Here is a 15199-nt window from a genome sequence, read left to right as displayed (position 1 = left end):
ATCCTCCACCTGTCACTCCAAGAGGTTTATTAGGTTCCTGCTACCAGGTAACATAGCACAGTGGCTTGGGAGCCAAACTCCAGAATCCCAGTTCTGCCACTTACCAGGTGTGGGCAAGTTATCTTGGACAAATTATTTAATCTTTCTGGATCTCAATGTCCTCATCTGTAAAATAGGTCTAATAATAGTACCTGTCTCATAGGGTCATTGTGGGGGTTAAGTAAATTAATTATTTCTGTCTCTATCTCTATATCTTAAGTAGTGGCTGGGCCATTGTAAGAGTTCAAAAAATATAAGTTGTTCTTATTACTCTCTGCCAGGGACTGTAGTTGGTACTAAAAATAGTAGTCCTAAACTTAAAGACAGAGCTTTTCTGATAGGCTTTTCAGTTCCTCAGGGTTAAGAAAGGCTTGAAACAAAACAAAACAAAAGCATTGAGGTTATAATCTTCCTGGCCATGACGAAGAGCTAAACCTTGGTGATGCCTAGAACTGGTTTGGGAGGCAAAGACCTCAAACTATGTTTAATGGTAAAGAAAATAAACGCTATTATGAATCTGATAAATGAGACATCCTTTCCAAATGGAAAACATCACAGTCATTTCAGTTCGGGCTTGGCCAGTGCTATTGGAGCAGCACAAATGGAACGTAATATAAAAGTATACACATAATGTACTGTTCTAAATTCAAAGAGCACATTTCTCTTACATGGCTATTCCCTGAAATTTTCCAACTGATGATGCATAGAATGAGGCAGTCATTAAGCTAAAAATGAACAACAGTAAAACAGAGGAGGGATCGCAAGGCCTGACAGAGTTGAAATTTTACAGGCAATCGGAATGGAGTGGGGTGTAGGAAATTGTGTTGGCCCTCTTACTTTATAGGAAGAGTAAACCTACTGAGGTTTGGAGTTCACATATAAACATCTTTAAAGAAACTTAAAAAAAAAAAAGGATGTCCATAGATGGAAAACTTCACATGTTTTCTCAATAGCCCATTGTTCAGCCAGGCTCCTAAGAAAATGACTTTTGTGCAACCTACATTCCTCACTGCAGCCAACGTCTGCCTAAAAGACGCCGCTGCTACTGTAGAACCCCCTCCCACGTAACTCGGATTCTTGGGGAGTGGGCTGGTTTTATTGCTGCTGTTTCAGTTGTTCTGCTTAGCTTGGACTAAGAAGAAAATGTATTTCAAGCTCTCTGTTCACCAGCTTTTTGGGGGTGGACGGAAGGCTTAGAAATCAGTAGAGAGAAAATATTCTAATCTGGGAATAATTCAGGACTCTGTAGGGCTTCGGGGCTCAGCAGGAGAAAGATGGTTATGACCCGGCAGGACGGTAGGTGAAGAAAGTTGAGAAGACGTGACCTGATCTTCCTTCCTGCCACCTCTATCTGGGAAGTAGTGCTTTCCATGGGGGCGGGGAGGATAGAAAGACGCTCAATATCAGAGCCTTTCCTCACGAGCTGAGGGTGAAAAATGAAAAAAAAAAAAAAAACCAATTCTAGTAAGCTTGAGGATTGTGACACGACTTCTAGTTGACTTTTTTTAACACCTCTATTGAAATATAATTTATGTATCATGAAAGTTACCTATTTAAAATGTACAATACAAAGGTTTTCAGTATATTCACAGAGTTGTGCAACCATCACCACAATTTTAGAATATTTTCTTCATCCCAAAAAGAAAGGCCATGCCTATTAGCAGCCACTCCCCACCCCTGACCCAACCTCAGGCAACCACCAGTCTACTTTCTGTCTCTATTCTGGACAGTTCACATAAATGGAATCATATAAAATGTGGTCTTCAGTGATTAACCTCTTTCACTCAGGATGATGTTTTCGGGTTTCATTGATGGTATAGGATGTGTTGGTACTTGAGTTTTTTTATTGATGTATAATATGCTTTTACAGTCTGCCCCCTGCATATCTTTGGGTTTTGTATCTGCAGATTTGACCAATTGTGGGTAGCAAATATCGGAAAAAAAGATTTCCAGAGAGTTCCGAAAAGCAAAACTCGAATTTGCCGCAGGCTGGCAACTATTTACATAGCATATAGATTTTGTTTACAACCACTTACATAGCATTTATATTGTATTAAGTATTATGAATAATCTAGAGATGATTTAAGGTATACAGGAGAATATGCACAGGTGATATGCAGATATTATGCCATTTTATATAAGAGCCTTTTGCATCCCAGGATTTTGGTACCTTCTGGGGATCATGCAGCCAATACCCCATGGATACCAAGGGACAACTGTACATGGATATAATATATTTCATTTATCCATGCATTAGTTGATGGACATTTAGGTTGTTTCCACTTTTTGGCTGTTATGAATAATGCTTCTAGGAACATTTGTGTACAAGTTTTTGTGTAGACATCTATTTTCATTTTTCTTAGGCTGATAGCTTAGAGTTGAATTGCTGGTTCGTATGGTAGCTCTCTGTTTATCATTTTGAGGAACCACGCAACTGTTTTCCAAAGTGGCTGCACCATTTTATCTTCCCACCAGCAATGTATGCTCCAATCTCCTCGTCTTTGCCCAACATTTGTTATTATCTGTCTTTTTTTGTGGCCATCCTCATGACTGTGAAGTGGCATCTCATTGAGGTTTTGATTTTCTTGTCCTTCATGACTAATGTTGTTGAGCATCTTTTCGTATGCTTTTGGCCATCTGTATATCTTCTTTGGAGAAATGTCTATTTAAAAACTGCCCATTTAAAAATTACGCTATTTGTTTTTTAATCATTGTTTTGTAAATTTCTTTATATATTCTGGATACAAGACCCTTGTCAGATATACATGATTTGCAAATATTTTCTTCTATTTTGAGGGCTGTTTTTCCAATTTCTTGATAGTGTCCTTTGAGTCATAACCAGTTTTAATTTTGATGAAATTCAATTTGTTTATTTTTTGATTGCTTGTGCTTTTGATGCCATTTGTAAGAAACTTGCCTATACTACTGTCACAAATTTGCATTATGCTTTCTTCTAACAATCTTACAGTTTTAGCTCTTACATTTAAGTCTATGATCCATTTTGAGTTAATTTTGCATATAATGCAAAGGAGGGGTCTGACTTCATTGTCTGACTTCATTGTCTGAACAATGTGGAGGTTGGGGTGCCGACCCTCTCTCAGTTGAAAATCCTTGGATAACTTTACAGCCAGCCCTCTGTATCTGTGGCTCCATATCTGGCAGATTCAACCATCCACAGATGGTGTAGTGAAAAATCTGCATGTGAGCGGACCCTTGCAGTGCAAACCCTGTGTTATTCAAGGGTCAACTGTACTTTTAGAAATTAGAGCTAAGTATTAAAAAAGTTAGCTACAAAACACACATGTGTGTGATATGAAAAACTGATTTTGTGGAATTTTTTTTCCTTCCCTTGTAATTTGTTTGACTTTGGTTCAAACTGTTTTCGTGTATTCGTCGACTTGTTTCATTCGTTTATCAGTGATGCGCTGAGTGTGTATCAGGCAGCAGTGGACGGACAGTGAGGAATGTGATAGGGGGTGGATTTGACCTGAGGCTAGTCGTGTTCTTGGTAGAGAGAACGACGCAGGAGGTATAGGAGAGGGACGAGAGCAGCTTCAGCAGACTCTTACACCTTCTGTCCTCTTCCCCTCTAACACACCAGTATTTCTTAATACATCAGGGTCTTCAGTTATGCTGTCCCCTCCATCTGAAATGCTTTCCCCTTTTCTCCTCTCCTGCTTAAGTCCTACTCACTTCAGCTCTCAGCGGAACCATCACTTTCTCAGGGAAAATTTCCCTGATCCCCCGGGTCAGCTCCTCCCGTTCAACACATGCACAGGGCCCTCTCTTTCAGCTCTGTACTACTTTCCTTAGTGGTAATGGACTGATTAACTGGGTAACTGGTGGCTTATTGAACATTTCCTCTGCTGTTGTGATAGCTTCTACAGGGTGGGTATGGTGTCTGTCTTTTCATGTGCACAATGACATAGTACTTAAGAGAGCGAACTCCAGACTCAACAGACAGACCTGGTGAGAATCCCAAGCTATATTTAACAGCTATGAATTTCTATTTTCCCACCTATAAAGGAGGGATAATACTGGCACCTGTCTCACAGGGCTTTTTTTGAGAATGAAAGAATAATAGTGCGTGAAGTGCCCAGCACGGTGCTTGGCACGTGGCAGTCGGCTGGTTAAGATCTACTGAACGGGTGAAGGCATCAGCCCTGTTGCGGGGGTTGGGGGGCACCTGCCGCTCCCAGTGGACTCCTGTGGGAACGTGCTCTTCCCGTGGCTGGGGAGGGAGGCTGAATGCCTGCGCGGCCCAGTGACTCCTTAATCGCATTCTGGAATCCCAGGCATTCCCTCAGCATCCTGGGTTGAGGTCAAAGCACCCTGATAATGAGGGTGGGGGGAGGTGATGTCTTTCTGAGGCATCGTCTATGAAAGCCGCTGAAAACAATGAGTCAAGCTACAGCTCTGTATTTCCGCTGAATACCAAACAGCCACTTTGGTCAATTTAAAGAAAGAATTTGTATGCCAGCATTATTATAGCTCAGTGTTTAACATAGTGCTTAAGGGGGGAGGCCCCCGAGTCCCCCTTCTAGCCCCTCCACTCACCATCTAGACAAGTTCCACAGCCGAATGGAGCCTCAGGCGCCTCCCCTGTAGAAGGGGACTATGCTGGCGTCTTCACCGTGGGTTTGCTGAGCAGGTTCGGTGGGAGAGTGCACGGGCAGCACTTAGCTCTGTGCCTGGCACCTCCCGTGGGCTCAGAGAACTTGAGTTCCTTCCAGTTGTTAGTGTTGGAGAGGCTCTGGTTTCTTATTATGAGACATCTAAATCCCAAAGTATTAGTTTCATTAAACCCTTGACAATCTTCCAAGGAGAATGGGAAACAAAGGGCACATAAAACACCCGTTTAGAGCTATTTTATTGTAAGCTACAGTTAATCGGCTTGCTAAATTTTCCATTCATTCCCACGAAGTCATAATTAGGAAAACAAACACCCTCTGTGTGTCTCTGTGTGTGTGTGTGTTATTTGGAGGTAGTTAAAATTCAGCCAACTTATTTTTGTCTGAGTTTGCAGAACATGATATAAATCAATCTCCTGAGCATTTCAATTGCTCCAAATTAAGGTAAAAAGTCAGTTTCCATTCATCTCATTCCTGATCTTCAGGGAAATTTCTTTTGCTTTAGGTCTTCCACAGACATTTTTCCTCTATCCCTGAAGAAAGCTGGAAGCTCTGCTCCTTTTTTTCCTTCTTTCCTCCCTCCTTCCCATTCCTCTGTCCCCCCTTTTCCTTCCTTTCTTCTCTCTCTTCCTGTAAAGTGACAGCATTGCATCACTATGTCATATGAGGATAATTAAAATAAAATCGACTTCACAGGGCTGTGGGGAGAATTAAACGAGACATGTTGGTTCCCTAACGCAGTGCCTGGTATGTAGTAAGCACTTCTACGTGTTGGTCATGATTCTTATAATTCTCTGAAAAAAGGCAAGCTATTTCTTTCTTTTCCCTTGGTTCTTCCGTCTTGTCTTTTCAAACTCCCAAGTCTTGGGAAAAATTTGCCTGTATTTCTTCCCCTAGTTCTTTCCACTGAGGCTGGCTAGCGGCTGCCCGTCAAGGCAGAGAGCGTGTGATTGCTAATAAACATTTGTGTACGAGATGCCTCTGGAGCCAGGCATTGGGCCAGTGTCTTAGACGAGAACTGGTTCTTGGCTGGGGTGTGCTCACGGCAGTGGTTAGTGTCTGCTGAGGGCCTGGCTGCCGCTGTCATGGACAGCCCGTCCCAAGGGTGCTGGGGCAATGGCCGTTGCTGTAAAGCAGATGGGCAAAGGCAGGCTACGAAGCAAGACCCGTTTCCATAGGGATGGGTCAATACTCCCAGGGTCAATTGTGAGTGCCTGCAGCCTTGTGCACCATATTAAGTAGCATCAATGGATCTCTGAAGTTCAATGTTTTAAATTAATGCATAGGGAGAGGCCAAATTCAATCCTTCATCTTCTGATTGTCAGTTGTTTAGCCTGTTAGAGAGGTTTCTCTCTGGTCCTAAGGACCAGGGTGATAAGAAAAGTAGGAAAGATGCTTGTGTTCTTCTCTGACTCTTCCCCTGAGCCTTACCTGGGAGAACAGTGGCCCTTAACTTTAGAGAGCATCTGAATCAATTGCCTTGCTAAATGCAGATTTCTAAGACGTGTGCCCACCCCAAACCCCGGAAACACATCAGACTCGGACTCAGTAAGTCTTGCAGGGAGACACTGCTTCTTGAGAAGCACCCTAGGTTTACCACTTTAATAACCCTTTCCTCGTCTGTGGTCTATTTCGCCTCCCTCCGTTGGGGTGGAGGCTGTTGGAAGGCAGGGCCCTGTCTATGCTGTCTACTGCTGCATCCTCGTGGCCTGCCTTCGAGGAACGGATGGAAGTGCGGGCTAGCGTTTCTCAGACTTCAATCTGCATACGAATCACAAGAGCTTGTGCAAAGGCACATTCTCATTCATTCAGCCTGGAGGAGGGTCCAAGAGCTCGCAATTCTGTCTCCCAGGCAACGCTGCTGGAGGTCCCTGCTCTGAGTAGGCAGGGTCTCTAAGACCACAACTGGGATCAGATGCCTGGGTTTGAATCCTGCTTCCACCCCAGCTAGTGGGGAGGCCCCGGGATGTGCTCCTCCCCTGTGAAGGGGGGCCAGTGACAGCACTCCCACACAGGGTCCCGTAAGGACACTTAGGACCTAACACACTGGAAGCAGGTAGCCTCAACATGGTGAGTGCACAATTAATATTAACCATTATTATAATTATTATGAATAATACTAAGAAGTTAAATCTTGGTCATGATTTAAGAAACTGGCATTGTGGCCAACACACAGGGTTTAGCATCAGATTGCCTGGGTTTACATCCTGGCACCACCACTTATCAGCTGTTATGACGTTGGGTGAGCCTCTTAACCTCTCCAAGCCACAGTTTCCTCGTCTGTAAAATGGGTAAAATAATGGCATCTACCTCCTATGGTTGCTGGGAAGATTGGACAAGATACTGCCTCCAAACTCCTTGCAGGTACCAGGCCTACGGGAGCCCTTTTCACGATTACCATGGATCAGTTGTAGCTGGGGAACTTTGGTATGAGCTTATAAATGTCTGGGACCTCTGGCCTGGCTACTCCAAACTACTGGTCAGGTGCAAACATGTGTGGCTAAACAAGCACATGAAAAGATGCTCAACATCACTAATTATCAGAGAAATGCCAGTCAAAACTGCAATGAGATGTCACCTGACACCAGCCAGAATGGCCATCAATAAGAAGTCTACTGGAGATGATAAATGCTGGAGAGGGTGTGGAGCAAAAGGAACCCTCCTACGCTGTTGGTAGGAATATAAATTGGTGCAGCCACTATGGAAGACAGTATGGAGGTTCCTCAAAAAACTAAAAATAGACTTACCATGTAATCCAGCAATCCCACTCCTGAGCATATACCCGGAGAAAACTATAATTCAAAAAGACACCTGCACCCCAATGTTCACAGCAGCACTATTTACAATAGCCGAGACATGGAAACAACCTAAATGTCCATTGACAGATGACTGGATAAAGAAGATGTGCTCTCTATATATACAATGGAATATTAGTCAGCCATAAAAAAGAATAAAATAATGCCATTTGCAGCAACATGGATGGATCTGGAGATCATCATTCTAAGTGAAGTAAGCCAGAAAGAGAAAGAAAAATGTCATATGATATCACTTATATGCAGAATCAGAAAAAAAAAGGACACAAATGAACTTATCTACAAAACAGAAACAGACTCACAGATATAGAGGACAAAAATGGTTACCAGGGGGTAAAAGGGGTGGAAAGAGATAAAATGGGAATTTGAAAATTACACCTCTTCGGGAGTGATGGAAATGTTAGCTATCTTCATTGTGGCAGTGGTTTCATTAGTGTATATATCTGTCAAAACTCATCAAATTGTGCATTTGAAATATGTGAAGTTATGTGAAGTTTACTGTAAAGGAAGCAGACCACAGTAAAGGTGTTAAAAAAAAAAACACGCCTGGCTGGTCCCAGACCGTCAGTGTAGCTGCCACCCTGCAGCTGTTCCTTTAGAGTAATCGCAGTTGCGCTGACTAGCTGTGTGTCTTTGAAGAATTATCTAACATCTGTGGGCCTCACTTTCCTGATTGGTAAATGGGAGAAGCAAACAGTAGCTGCCTCATGGCATTATTATATGCATATAAAACAAAGAATAATTAGAACAGAATTTGGCACATGGTAAGTACTCGATAGATGTTAGCTGTAATAGCAATTACTATTATTGTTAGATTATCATTATATTGTAATATAGTGTATATAGTGTCACACTTCTTAGCTGTGACAATAATTATAGTATAGTTTCATATTATGCAAAGTGTGTGTTATACTAATTAATATCGCGTGTTAATACTTATAGTGATACTGTAATAGTTTGCATTATTTTTATCTGAAAATGTATTTTACCTTTATTTAAAGACATTTAAAAATTATGGTAAGCTACACATAACATAATATTTACCATCTTAAACACTTTTTTTTTGAGTTATAGTCAGTTTGCAGAGTTGTGTCAATTTCTGGTGTAGAGCATAATTTTTCAGTCATGTATGAATATACATATATTCATTTTCATATTCTTTTCCACCATAAGCTACTACAAGATCCTTAACCACTTTTAAGTGTACAGTTCAGTGGCATTGAGTATATTCACACTGTAGTGCAACCATCACCACCGTCCATCTCCAAAATACTTTTCATCTTGCAGAACTGAAACTCAGCACCTATTAGACAGTAATGCCACATTATTCCCTTCCCCCAGAGCCTGGCAGCCTCCATCCTGCTCTCTGTGAATTCATCTGCTCTAGGTACCTCACATGAATGGAATCGTACGGTATTTGTCCCTTGTGACTGGCTTCTTTCACTTAGCACAATGTCCTCAAGGTTCATCCATGCTGTAGCATGTATTAGAGTTTCCTTACTTTTCAAGGCTAAACAATATTCCATGGAACGTAAACCACATTTTATTTATCCATTCATCCATCAATGGACACCTGGGTGGCTCCCACCTTTCAGCCACTGTGAGTAATGCTGCAGCTGCACAGACCACTTCCGAATCCCTCAAACGTGCCATGCTCTTGCTCCTTATCTGGAACTTCGCCCACGCTCTTTCCTCTCTCCCTCTCCTCCACTCTGACCCCTATTGCCTTTCTAACCCTATTGACTCTTCATGTCCCATCCAAGATATCTTCTCCAAGAACACTGGTTCCCTGAGCTCCAGCAATCCCCTGCACACAGCCCAGCCAGGGCACCTGACACCCTGTACTGTTGCACTAATCCTATCTCCCACACACTGAGCTGTGAGCTCCAGGAGGCCAGATGGAGGTCTCTGGGGGAGCTGAGTGAAAGGAATTAATGAAACAGGTAATTAAACATACACCTGTGTGTGGGGTGACTTTCCACCTAAAGGACTGCTACTTTGCACCCCCAGTCTCAGGCACCCTGGAGAACCCTGCTACAACGTACATCAGTGCATCCTGGAAAGGATGTTAGCTCCTGAGTGCTGTATTTATCTCCCAGCACCACTTGTAGTCTACCAAATGCCAGGACTGACTTAGCTTCTCAGGACTCTGATTCAGCTTTTAGATGGAGCCATGAAGATTTTCAGATATACGTTCTTGTTCTGGACTCCTGGCCAGAAGTTCTGTCAACAGCACGCTAGACTGACTGGCCTTTCTTCTTCCTCAAGTCACTCTCTCCATCCTCATTAGCAACTCTCTATCCTGATTCTCACAATGGCATAGTTGTCTCCCTTTCATTCCCAATGAGTTGTAATTAGCTATTGGCCTTGCTAGGTGGCTCATCGCTCAGAAAGGCTATGTTCTCAGTGATAAGATGCTTCTGTGCTATTTTGATTCAATCCATCAACCTTCCTGCCAAATTAATTCCTCTCGGATTAATGGAAGACTCATGGCTCTAATAGTAAACATTTATTAAGTGTTTCTCTGTGCCAGGCACTTTGTAAGTGTTTACCTGGGTTATCGGATTTAATTTTTATGCCCACCCTGTTAAATTGAAACTGCTATATCCCGTTTGTAGCTGAGGAAATTGAGGCACAGAGAGATTAAATAATTAGCTCAAGGCACGCAGAAAGAAAGTGACAAAACAGGAACTCAAATTCAGCTCTGCAAAACCTCAAAGGCTGCGCTCTTAACCATGAGGTTCCATCACTGACCTATAATTTTCAGTTATTATAATGTCCTGATTTGAAAGCACCAGGTACACTCAAAAATATACACTTTGTACCCAAAGTGACTTAGCTACTGTGATCTTCCTAAACCCATGCTTTTCATATTACATCCTAGCTTACATTTTGTCTTTTGTTTGAAAAGTAAATGGGACAGAAACATTTCATTTTTTCCTCTTCTTCCTTTTGGAATCAGGCACTATTTTGTTCATTTTGGATGAATGCAGAAGGTTATAAGATTGTCAGTGGATGGTTAGCTGGTTAGCCAAACTGATACCTGGTCAATCAAGATTAATCTGATGATTTTTTTTTAATGGGAGCCACTCTGCTCCTCTTTGATTCCAGAGATCCGGCCTAACCCATACCATCTACTCAGCAAAAAATATTCTTATATATGAGAGGGATTAACAGTCAGTCTGGATAGCTCTGTGTACAAATCCATTTCTGTTATTGAAGAAAATACCCCAATAAGCTCACTAACCTGGCTCCATTGCCCCCCCTTGTGTGTGTGTGTGTGTGTGTGTGTGTGTGTCTTAAGATTAAGAGAGACGGGGAGAGATAGGAGAGAGGTTGAAGATCAGTAATGTCCACCTTTGATTTCAAAGTAAATTCTTGTGATTTACCAAATTCAGAAAATCAAATCTGATGAATATAGCAATTTGTTAATTCTTATCCAGTCTGCTTTTATGTAAAAACTATGATAGAGAAGGACTCAATACTTCTCAGGAAAAAACAATAGGGAATAAATCTCACATTCATTCATTCGTCAAGTACTTATTGGCTATCTAATATTTACTAGGTATCATGCTCAGCACTGGGGTTGTGGAGGTAAGTCAAAACGCCCACCTTCACTAAATTTATAGTCTGTGTACAAATACTTAGAGGTGATGAACAAGAGTAATTTGGTGATGGGACACAAGAAAGCAAGAACTATCTCATGGGTCATGTTAACACACTGGATGAGACTCTTGGATGGAATATAAAACAGAGGATGAAGTCATGTCTCGCCTTTGGTCTGCTAATCTGTTATCAGGAAAGTATTTTCCATATTTTTCACCCAGCTTGGTATCAATAGCAATCATAATTAATGTCTATTGCTTTTTATTTTTCCTATTTAACTTGACAACTGCTTGGTTTGCTTTGGTTTTATCAGCCAAAGATATGGAAAAAAAAAAAGCTCATAAGAAGTTCCCACTGTTCTCCTATGAGCAACAGGCTACTGGTTGGTGTTGTGGAAAGGATGAGAACCTGGGAGAACGTGACCCTGCCTTTAACGCTAGGAGATTCTAGGCACTCACTTGTGTGTCCCAGGTTTTGGGGAGATAACTTTCAGACGTCCTGGGTAGAACTGTTATGGCAGAAATTCTAAAAGAGATCTAGAGCAAGAGACATGTAGGCATTAAAGATTGTAATTTTGACTGCCTACTTATGAATAACTCTAATAAAGAGAAAAAGGAATATCTAAATCAGGCACAGTGAATAGATTTAACCTCAAATGCCAACCCAGACTGATTGGCAGCAGGAGCTGGAACACTTTGAAGAGGATTCTGAGTCTTACCTAGAACACCGCTGATAACAGACTCAACACTAAACTCATTGATGTGAGACAGACTCAGATCCCCTTGTACAATGTAACTCCCCCTGAGTGTCTGACTAGTTAGGATTCAGAATAATCTTAGTTTACTAAAACGGTGCACCAAAACCAACAAGATGGAGGCTAATGAGGATACCCACCTATTCTTGTATTTAAATTCCAAATTCAGCAATGGGTTCCATTTTGGGATTGGGGAAACTTGGCTTGATAGCAACTTGTGAGAATAGACGTGACCCTAAGCTCCATATGAATCTTTAGGATGGTGTGGCTACAGATAATCTCAGAGCAATGACGGGCTGTTAGAGCTGAACATGGAAGCCCAAGATCAGCACCTCCACTGGGGAGGAATTTCTACGTCTCTTCCTCCCAGCCTGCTGGTTTGCTTGCAGGCTTGCTCCTGGTTTCTGGAGCTGGACATTTTCCCTCTCTGAGGATCATAAGGAAGGTGCTCATATAGAAACAAGGTGACTACAGGAGGGAGACAAGAGGCAAGGTACCTGGAAAAGTTCAGGAACTCTTTCTTCTTGAAATAGGTTAGATACGGAATCAGTGAAAAAAAGAAAAGTACATCAAATGACTTTTGCAAGAATATGGGCTTTTGAAAAAGCTTGAAATATGTTTTGCCCCAAGTGCTCCACCCTTAAACATACCCACATGCACTTCAGGAAGAATTTCATCCATATGGTATACTTATTGGCAGTTAACTCATCAAAATAATCACTGTTGTGTCAGAACCATTTGCTTTTCAACTTGCCATTTAAGTTCTCAAAAAATTCCTGAAAGCTTATTTTCTTGAACTAGGATACAGAGTTTGGTAAAAGAAATAAAGAGAATGTAAATTTCTCAGTTTGAATTTAGCACAGAGAGAACTTTCAAAGAATTTTAAACTTGCTGCAATCTGTTTCTTTTAAAACCAGGTTGACCTTTGCCACCTTCTTTTAAGGGTGGTGATGACGGTGATGGTGATGGTGATTGTGGTTATTCAACTAATTGATTGTTTTCTGATTGTTCCTGGAACAAACTTTTTCCCAGTAATTATGCTGCAAAAATAGAACAGGCATAAGAAGGGGAAGGGAAATTAGAAAACAGTCAGGGATAGTTGGACTAAAAGCACTGGCACACATAAAAGGCATCAGGTTCGAAGCAGAAAATCTAGTCTGTGAATAGACTTTCTAAGTAAAAGGTATCTAATTAGCTTTTGCTTAGTCTCTCTGCAGGAATACAAATTCCAAGGTTGGGAAGTCAATAGTTCGGACCGGTAACTCCTATGCAGGGGCCAGCAGTTTGACATCCAGCTTACAAGGGGGAACGGGGACCTGGCCTAATCTAAGACAGTACATGCAGGTTGCAGCACAAGTTTCCAGTGGCTGAGTAGTGGATGCTTGTTTTTAGATGAATTTTCATAGTCTCCTCATTTAATTGCCTTTTTATGAAGGACATGAAAAAAGACTAGAGGCATACTCTCTGGCATCTTGCATGAGCCAGTAAAATTCACATGTAGACTTGAATCCACAGTTCTCGTCTTACGAGGACTTGCTCTAGTGATCGGTCACAGTCCTGATTTCAGGTCAGAGCCCCAGCTGCCTTCTGACGTAACAGACGATTGACAGGAGTACGCAATTTTACTTTATAGTCTTTGAATCCACTTTTCTCAACCCACATTTGAAGAGAGGGCTGTGAAGAATTTTACCCAAGTTGGAATTCATGATAAAAGTTACAGAATAGGTGAAGATCAGCAGGAGAGGTGTGGATGGGAGCAAATACAGCTGAGTCTTGAACAACATGGGTTTGACCTGTGCAGGTCCACTTACACACGGAATTTTTTGATAGTAAATACTACGGTTCTGTACAGTCCACAGCTGATTGAATCCATGGATGCAGAACCATGGATATGGAGGAACTTTGAATACCAAGGGCCAACTATGAACTGTACACGGATTTCTATTGTGCAGAGGGTCGGTACTCCTAACCCCTGTGTCGTTCAAGTGTCAGCTGTAGCATCAACTCAGGTATTTTGGTGAATATGTAATGAATGGCCATGGAATATTTCAGTGTTGGATGGTAAGGAATCAAGAGGATTTAGCATCTCTCATTTTAATCCTAGCATATTCTGGAAAGCATTATTTGTAATGTGCTGTATTATTATTCGAGAGGAAGAGTTAACTTCAAACAAGCCATGCCTCATCTCCTGTGCTTTTTCTAACCAAGCAACTTGGAACATTTTTAGTGACAAGAAGTCATCACTGTAAGCTGTAAGTTAAAATGGGCACGAACAAGTTGCAGGTTTATGGTTGCTGGGTGTTCATTTTCCCAAGGATGTCATACAACATACATATTCACTCTCGCAACTCTTTATAATTTATTCTACTTCTGTGCTCCTTTCTGAGATTCTAATGTTTTCTCTGAGGCCAGTGGAACTGTTAAATTGGCCCCAACATTTTATAAACCAGCAAGGGTTGTTTTGATTTCGAAAACAAAAATGTAAATACACTTGTCCAAGGGACGACAACTCACTGTCTCAGGAAGAAAACTTCCCAGGTAGCTGGCTAAACTGGACTTTATGCATAATTTCTAAGAGCAATTGGACTCAAACTTTAAAAAAACAACAACAAACAAACAGAGCTCTATTTACATACTACAGATTTTCTCATTTTTCCCATTGGCTTGGCCTCTGATTCCAACCCCTTTTGGGCAAAGTGTTAAGTAAGAGAGAGGGGAAAGGTTTGGTTTAACATAAAGAATCAGACTTCAAAGAGCTGGCTTCTCCCATATCATCTGATACATTCTCTGACCAACATGATGGTATTCTCTGAATAAATGATAAGAATTATACTATTTTTAAGAAATTACAAATCATTTCTCAACGGTAGAGTTCAGTTTTGCAGTGACTGAAAACTATCACTTTCTTTGATAACGTCTCTTAAATATTTTTCAATGTTCAGAGAGTTAGTCTTAACTTCCTTTTATTTCCCCTACCTCTGTCATTTCTAAGCCCAATTACAAAAAATCTCATTATATTTATCTCCTGTTTATTACTTATTTTTACTTCTGTTTGCATTAACTTTCTTTTTGAAGTGTACTTACAGCCACAGAATAGGATTTTTTTTTAAAGATTGATACTTTAAAAACTTTGTTTATTTTTTGTTTATGGGGGTAATGAGATTTATTTATTTTAATGGGGATATCGGGGCTTGAACTCAGGACATTGTGCATGTTAAGAGCACACCCTACCACTGAGCTATACCCTCCCTGCCCCAGGATAGGAAATTATAACACTTTCCCTAAGAACAGAGGAAGTTCTCAGTAAAAGTTTGTTAGATCAAGTAGCAAAAAAATTAAGTCTAATAAAAGACTCT

Source organism: Vicugna pacos, chromosome 3 (genome assembly GCF_048564905.1).
Source record: "Vicugna pacos chromosome 3, VicPac4, whole genome shotgun sequence".
NCBI classification, from domain to species: domain Eukaryota; kingdom Metazoa; phylum Chordata; class Mammalia; order Artiodactyla; family Camelidae; genus Vicugna; species Vicugna pacos.
Note: the sequence above shows the minus strand (reverse complement) of the source record.